The sequence below is a fragment of the Anolis carolinensis genome, chromosome 2 (genome assembly GCF_035594765.1).
Source record: "Anolis carolinensis isolate JA03-04 chromosome 2, rAnoCar3.1.pri, whole genome shotgun sequence".
NCBI lineage: Eukaryota > Metazoa > Chordata > Lepidosauria > Squamata > Dactyloidae > Anolis > Anolis carolinensis.
Genome location: NC_085842.1, coordinates 166,698,815 through 166,704,814, shown reverse-complemented (window position 1 = coordinate 166,704,814; position 6,000 = coordinate 166,698,815). Strand labels below are relative to the sequence as shown.

General features: G+C 43.9%; 1 long non-coding RNA gene across 1 annotated transcript in view; it reads right to left on the bottom strand.

The window, feature by feature from the left end:
• Positions 1-820: 820 nt before the first annotated feature.
• Positions 821-6,000, bottom strand: part of LOC134297126 (uncharacterized) — a 15,298-nt gene continuing 10,118 nt past the window's right edge. The window contains exons 2-3 of the long non-coding RNA XR_010003882.1: positions 3,351-3,427; positions 821-1,200 (exon numbers count right to left, since the gene is read on the bottom strand). This is a non-coding gene — a long non-coding RNA (uncharacterized LOC134297126). The remainder of the gene's footprint in view (positions 1,201-3,350; positions 3,428-6,000) is intronic.

The following is a 6,000-nucleotide window of genomic DNA, read 5'->3' as shown; positions in this document are numbered from 1 at the left end:
AACACAGGTATTTTGGCCTACAACTCCCAGTGTCATCTTCTATACCAGAAATCCCAGCCAGTTTACCAGCTGTTAGGATTTCTGGGAGTTGAAGGCCAAAACCTCTGGGGACTCACAGGTTGAGAACCACTGCTCTAATAAGAACACCAGGCTCTCTGCTCTCCTCTTATCTATTCTAGCAAATAATAGCCATGTTAATCTGTTGGTGGCAAAACAGTAACAACAACAAAGCAAACAACACCAAACACAATCCTAAAAATCACCCTGAGTGTCTTGTTGAACTGTAAAGACATGGAATGAGCTTTCATGGACGTGAGTCTGACTCATTAGATGAAGTGATTCATGAAAGTTCATGCCAGTATGTTAGTTAGTCTGAAACTCCATTGTTTTTACCAGGCGCATAGTCAGAGGTGCCTCATTCCTACTTGTAGGGCATCCCTGCCTTCACCCACAGAGATGGGGAGTTGTGTCCAAATGTTACAACCTTCTGCAAGGCTCCAAACAATGTGCCCTCCGCCCCCGCCTTCCTCGGAGACCCACTGGAGCCTCTCCAGCACAGCCTCTGCAAACAGAAGGGGCTTTGTGTTGCAGGCAACTCTCGGCACCCAAGGCCTGCGGTTGTAATGCCAGGCGCATGATCCTTGGAGGAGGGGTTGTCCCACAGAAGCTCGGTCACCCATCATCAATTCCGTGCTGCCTTTCTGTTCTCTTCTGATGGGTCATACTGGAGAGCAGGCTAGTATTATCCCGAGCTCTGTGATGAGGGGAAAGAAAAAGGAGTCTGTTCACTCACCACAAAGAAGGGAAAACACAAAGCAGAATAATCTTAGTCTTTATCTGCAGATCCGAGAGGGGAATGGGGTTTATTGGGTCAGAGCAGAGGAGTGGCTTTGGAGCCACTTTCTGAGTGTAGTCTTCTGTCCACAGGGTAGGCATCAAGGATCTCAAAGCTGACTGCTCAAGGAATGATGTATGACTTTGATTGTTGGCTCAAGGGGAAGCTGGCATGGTTGGGGCCAGGGCATTGCTTCTAACATTGTACAGGATTTCAGTATTTTATTCTGGCTATGCCTGGAAAGCCACTATTATGTAGCAAGGGGAAAGGGGGCACCACAAAGGTAAATTCTCCCTCCATCCTGGCTTCTGAAGGACATCTTCATCTACTTGCTGATCCAAGGAGCCGTGTACACTCTCCAAAAACTGCAAAAGGACAATGGGAAATCATATGGCACATTAAAGAAGAACACATTAAACAAACAAGTCTGGCTGGAGAATGTTAACATCTCTTTCCTTCACCACTGCAATTCCAATTCAAATGGTTACCCACTTTTCATATAAACATAAAGATATGGGAGTTGTGATCACTAATCACCATCATCTTAACATGTTTTGTCCTTAAGGATGAATTATTAAAGAAGTTCAGCTTCCAACAATGCCCAAGCACATGTTCATAGTGAAGTGTGTCTCTTCTCCTTGCTTCACCCTAGGTTCCTGACACATTTCAATGCTTTTTCTAAATAATTTATCGATGCTGTGCTTTTGTTGAAAGGATCCTCTTTAAAGGAGAATCTAACATGTTTAGGACCAAACGGCAATGAGACACAAGCTACTTTGAACAAACTCTGATCCTTGAGGAAAGTGAGTGGTGGGATTATCCGTTGGAAAAAGAAATTAGGAGAGCCTCCTTCCTATTGAAAAAGGCAGCATAGGATTAAATAATAATTGAGGCTATGGGTAACTTGATGAAGTGCCCAGGAGTGCACCTACACTGTAGAATTAATGCAGGTTAACACTAGTTTAACTGCCATAGCTTAGTGTAATGGAATCATGGGAGTGGTAATTATACAATGACTTCACCCTTCTCTGCCAAAGGGTGCTGGTGCCTCACCAAACTACAGCTTCCAGGATTCTGTAACATTGAGCCATTTGCAGTTAAAGAGGTGTCGAACTGTATTAATTCTGCACTGTACCCCAGGACTCCTTGAAAAGAGGGTCTCTTTCATAGGAAGACTTTATGCTACACTACACTCTCTGTGGCCTAGTCCTGAGTAAAGCCTAAGTAATTTAATCACAGTTGCAAAGGTAAAAAAACTGCTAGAAACAAGTGGCATCTGTATTCTGTGTTGGACTTTCTCAACATCCCCTAAATGCCTTGGGCTTCTGATCTAATTGGCCTCTTTTTTCCCCTTTTTTTTACCTTGTTCTTGGATTGACTTTGTTTGGGTTGCTTGATTTCTGATTGGAGTCTTATCTGTTTCTTGTCTATGGATCACCTCACCTTGTTTTATTTGCTTTCTTACTCTGTTGTTTGACCACTAACCTTCCTTTGAAACTACCCTTCCCTGGACTGCCCACACACTACACAGTTAAGTACTATATTTCACTTTAACTGTCATGCCAACATCCTGTGAAATTCTGGAGTTTGCTGTATAGTGAAATTCAATTAGGCCCTTCTGCACTGCCATATTATCCACATTATCAAAGCAGATAATCCACATTATCTGCTTTGAATTGGATTGTATGAGTCCACACTGCAAAATAATCCAGTTCAAAGCAGATAATCTGAATGTTATATGTCAGTGTAGAAGGGACCTTAGTGGAGTGGCTCAAGTAATCAAGTTTTTCTCAATCGGTAAAGTTATATGTTCAAACTTTACTATTCCTGTCACTCTGATCTCAAGGGAAATCTTCAAATGGATTGAACAACTGATAATATTTTAGGCTACAATCTTACACTATCTTAACTACACTTGAATTCAGTGTGGTAGATGTCTGAGTAGGAATATTAAGGATGGCAACTTAAATTGAATGAGAAAATTACTTTTTGTGTGTGTCAGGAGCGACTTGAGAAACTTTTGGTTTCTCAAAGTTGCTTCTGGTGTGATAGAATTGGCCGTGTGCAAGGACGTTGCCCTGCCCAGGGAACGCCCTGATGTTTTACCATGGGAAGCTGGAGCTGACAGACAGGAGCTCACTCTGCTCCCTGGATTCAAACCGCTTTCGGTCAGCAGTCCTGCCAGCACAAGGGTTTAACATATTGCGGCATCGGGGGCTTACTGAACAGTTTAGACTTCAATTTTGTGCTCCCTTTCTGAGACTATGGCCTCTTCACACTTCCATATAATTCAGATTATCAAAGCAGATAATCCACATTATCTGTTTTGAACTGGATTATGTAAGTCTACAATTCAGTTTAAAGCAGAAAATCCAGATTTTATATGGCTGTGTAGAAGGGGCCTATGTTCATCCTAATATGTTGGGCTTATTTCTAAAGAGGCACATTTAATATCGTATTGTTCCAACACTTTTGGGTTGAATAGGGAATCCACCTTTCAGCTCTGTTCACTTACTTCGATTTCAAGAATGGTGTGTTGAAAAGGAAGCTAATTTCAAATGTTCATGCAAATATTCTTCAAGACTGTTTCCCCTGCAAAATATTAACCAGATGACAAAGACAGCAGAGGGATAAAACTCATATCAGTAAAGCTCAGGAATAGATAGTGGTATTAGAAAGTAAGAATTTTTTTTCACCTAAGACAAAGGTGGGAATCATGTGGCTCTTCAGATGTTGTTGCATTGCAACATTGGCTATGCTAGCTAGGGCTACTGGGACTTTCAGTCCAACACCAGCAGGAGACCTACACGAGTCCCATCGACCATGGTATCCTTCTGGGGCGACTCTCCGGAATGGGGATTGGGATCGTTGCTTTGCAGTGGCTCCACTCCTTCCTAGGGGGTTGTACCCAGATGGTGATGCTGGGGGATGCCTGCTTAGACCCCTGGCCATTGACCTGTGCGGTCCCACAAAGTTCCATTCTTTTCCCCATGCTTTTTAATATTTACATGAAAACGCAGGATGAGGTCATCTGGAGTTTTGGAGTTGAGTGCCATCTCTATGCAGATGACACTCTACTACTCTTTTCCACGGAAGCTCCTGGACCAGTGTTTGGCAGCTGTGATGGATTGGATGAAGGCCAACAAGCTGAGGCCTAATCCTGACAAGATAGAGGTCCTCCTGGTCAGTTGCAAGGCTGATTAGGATATAGGGTGGCAACCTGTGCTTGATGGGGTAAAACTCTCCGATGACACTGGTCTGCAGTCTGGGTGTTCTCCTGGACTCAGTGCTGACGCTTGAAGCTCAGGTGTCGGCAGTGGCCGGGAGGACTTTTGCAGTTAAAACTTGTGCGCCAGCTGTGACTATACCTTGAAAATCCTGACTTGGCTACGGTGGTCCATGCCTTAGTTACATCCAGGATGGATTACTGCAATGCACTCTACGTGGGGCTGCCTTTGAAGACGGCTCAGAAACTGCAGTTAGTGCAAAGGTCGGCAGCCAGACTGCTAACTGGGGCTGCTTATAAGGAGTGATTATGCCTCTATTGAAGGAGCTCCACTGATTGCCAACAAGTTTCCGGGCTCAATTCAAAGTGCAGGTTATTACCTACAAAGCCCTATACAATTCGGGTCCAGCCTATCTTCATGACCGCATCTCTTTTTACGAACTGGCATGGACTCTGAAGTCCACCAGGGAGGCCTTCCTTTCGATCCCACCGCCTTCACAAGTACGGTTGGTGGGGACGAGGGAGAGGGCGTTCTCGGAGATGGCCCCCTGGCTCTGGAACGTCCTCCTGAGAGAAATTAGACTACCCCCCACCCTCCAATGTTTTTGGTCCAACCTAAAAACTTGGCTCTTTAACCAAGCTTTACAATAGGTATAGAGCCCTAAAAGGTTTAAATTGTAGACCCGTTGGTTTTTACTGAAAGCACTTTCTATGACTGGTTGGTTGTTATTCATTTTACGTCTTTAATTACCGTAACGTTTTATCTACGTCTATTTTAGGGTTGATTGATTTTATTGTGGTATTGTTTTATGTATTGATGATGTAAATTATGTTTTCCTTTGATATTGATGTATCTTTATTTATTGCACCGTATGTAATGTTCCATTATGAGTGCTTGTAAGCTGTCTCGAGTCCCTTTTGGGAGATGATGGTGGGATAGAAATAAAGTTTTTATTATTATTATTATTATTATTATTATTATTATTATTATTATTATTGAGCCCCGGTGGCGAAGTATGTTAAAGCACTGAGCTGCTGAACTTGCAGACCGAAAGGTTGCAGGTTCAAATCCCAGGAGCGGAGTGAGCGCCCGCTGTTAGCTCCAGCTTCTGCCAACCTAGCAGTTCGAAAACATACCAATATGAGTAGATCAATAGGTACCGCTCCGGCGGGAAGGTAGCGGCGCTCCCATGCAGTCATGCTGGCCACATGACCTTGGAGGTGTCTACGGACAACGCCCGCTCTTCGGCTTAGAAATGGAGATGAGCACCAACCCCCAGACATGACTGTACTTAACGTTAGGAGAAACCTTTACCTTTACCTATTATTATTATTATTATCCACCTGGAAATATTGTGGGGTTTTTTTTTTGGGGGGGGGGGTTATAGGATATTTTTTGTACCCTCAGATATGTGCATTGCAGCGAGTGCCCAACCAGCCTCATTTGGCTGCCTCGATCTAATGATTAATCCTGTTGTGTCCAAGGTTCAGCGCTATGAAACTCCAACATAGAGGAGAAGGAAATGGGTTGCTGGGGAAACGAGGAAACATGAAACACACCCGGCTGAATGAGATGAAGTTCCCCCAGACCAAGGCAGAATTGCACTAGGGAAGGACTGCATCCAAAAGAGCAGAAACACTTCTATTCTTCATCCGTAGATGCAGCCAAATTTCCAAGCTGCTGCAACAGCTCTCCAGATGTCTGGATCAGCATTCTCCATGAGTTGGTTTCTCATGTTACAGGACATACCAATAGCTGAAGGACCAACTCATTCTCCAGATGCCACAATGCCAGCTAGGACATGTCCACGCCAAGCCCCTTTGCAGAAAGCCCCAGCTACCAGCTGTTCCTTCTCTTGAGCAAGAATCCAAAGGAAATTTAAAGGGAATGAATTGTTCTCTGCTGGAGAAATATGAACTTGGCTTGAAAACCTTAACT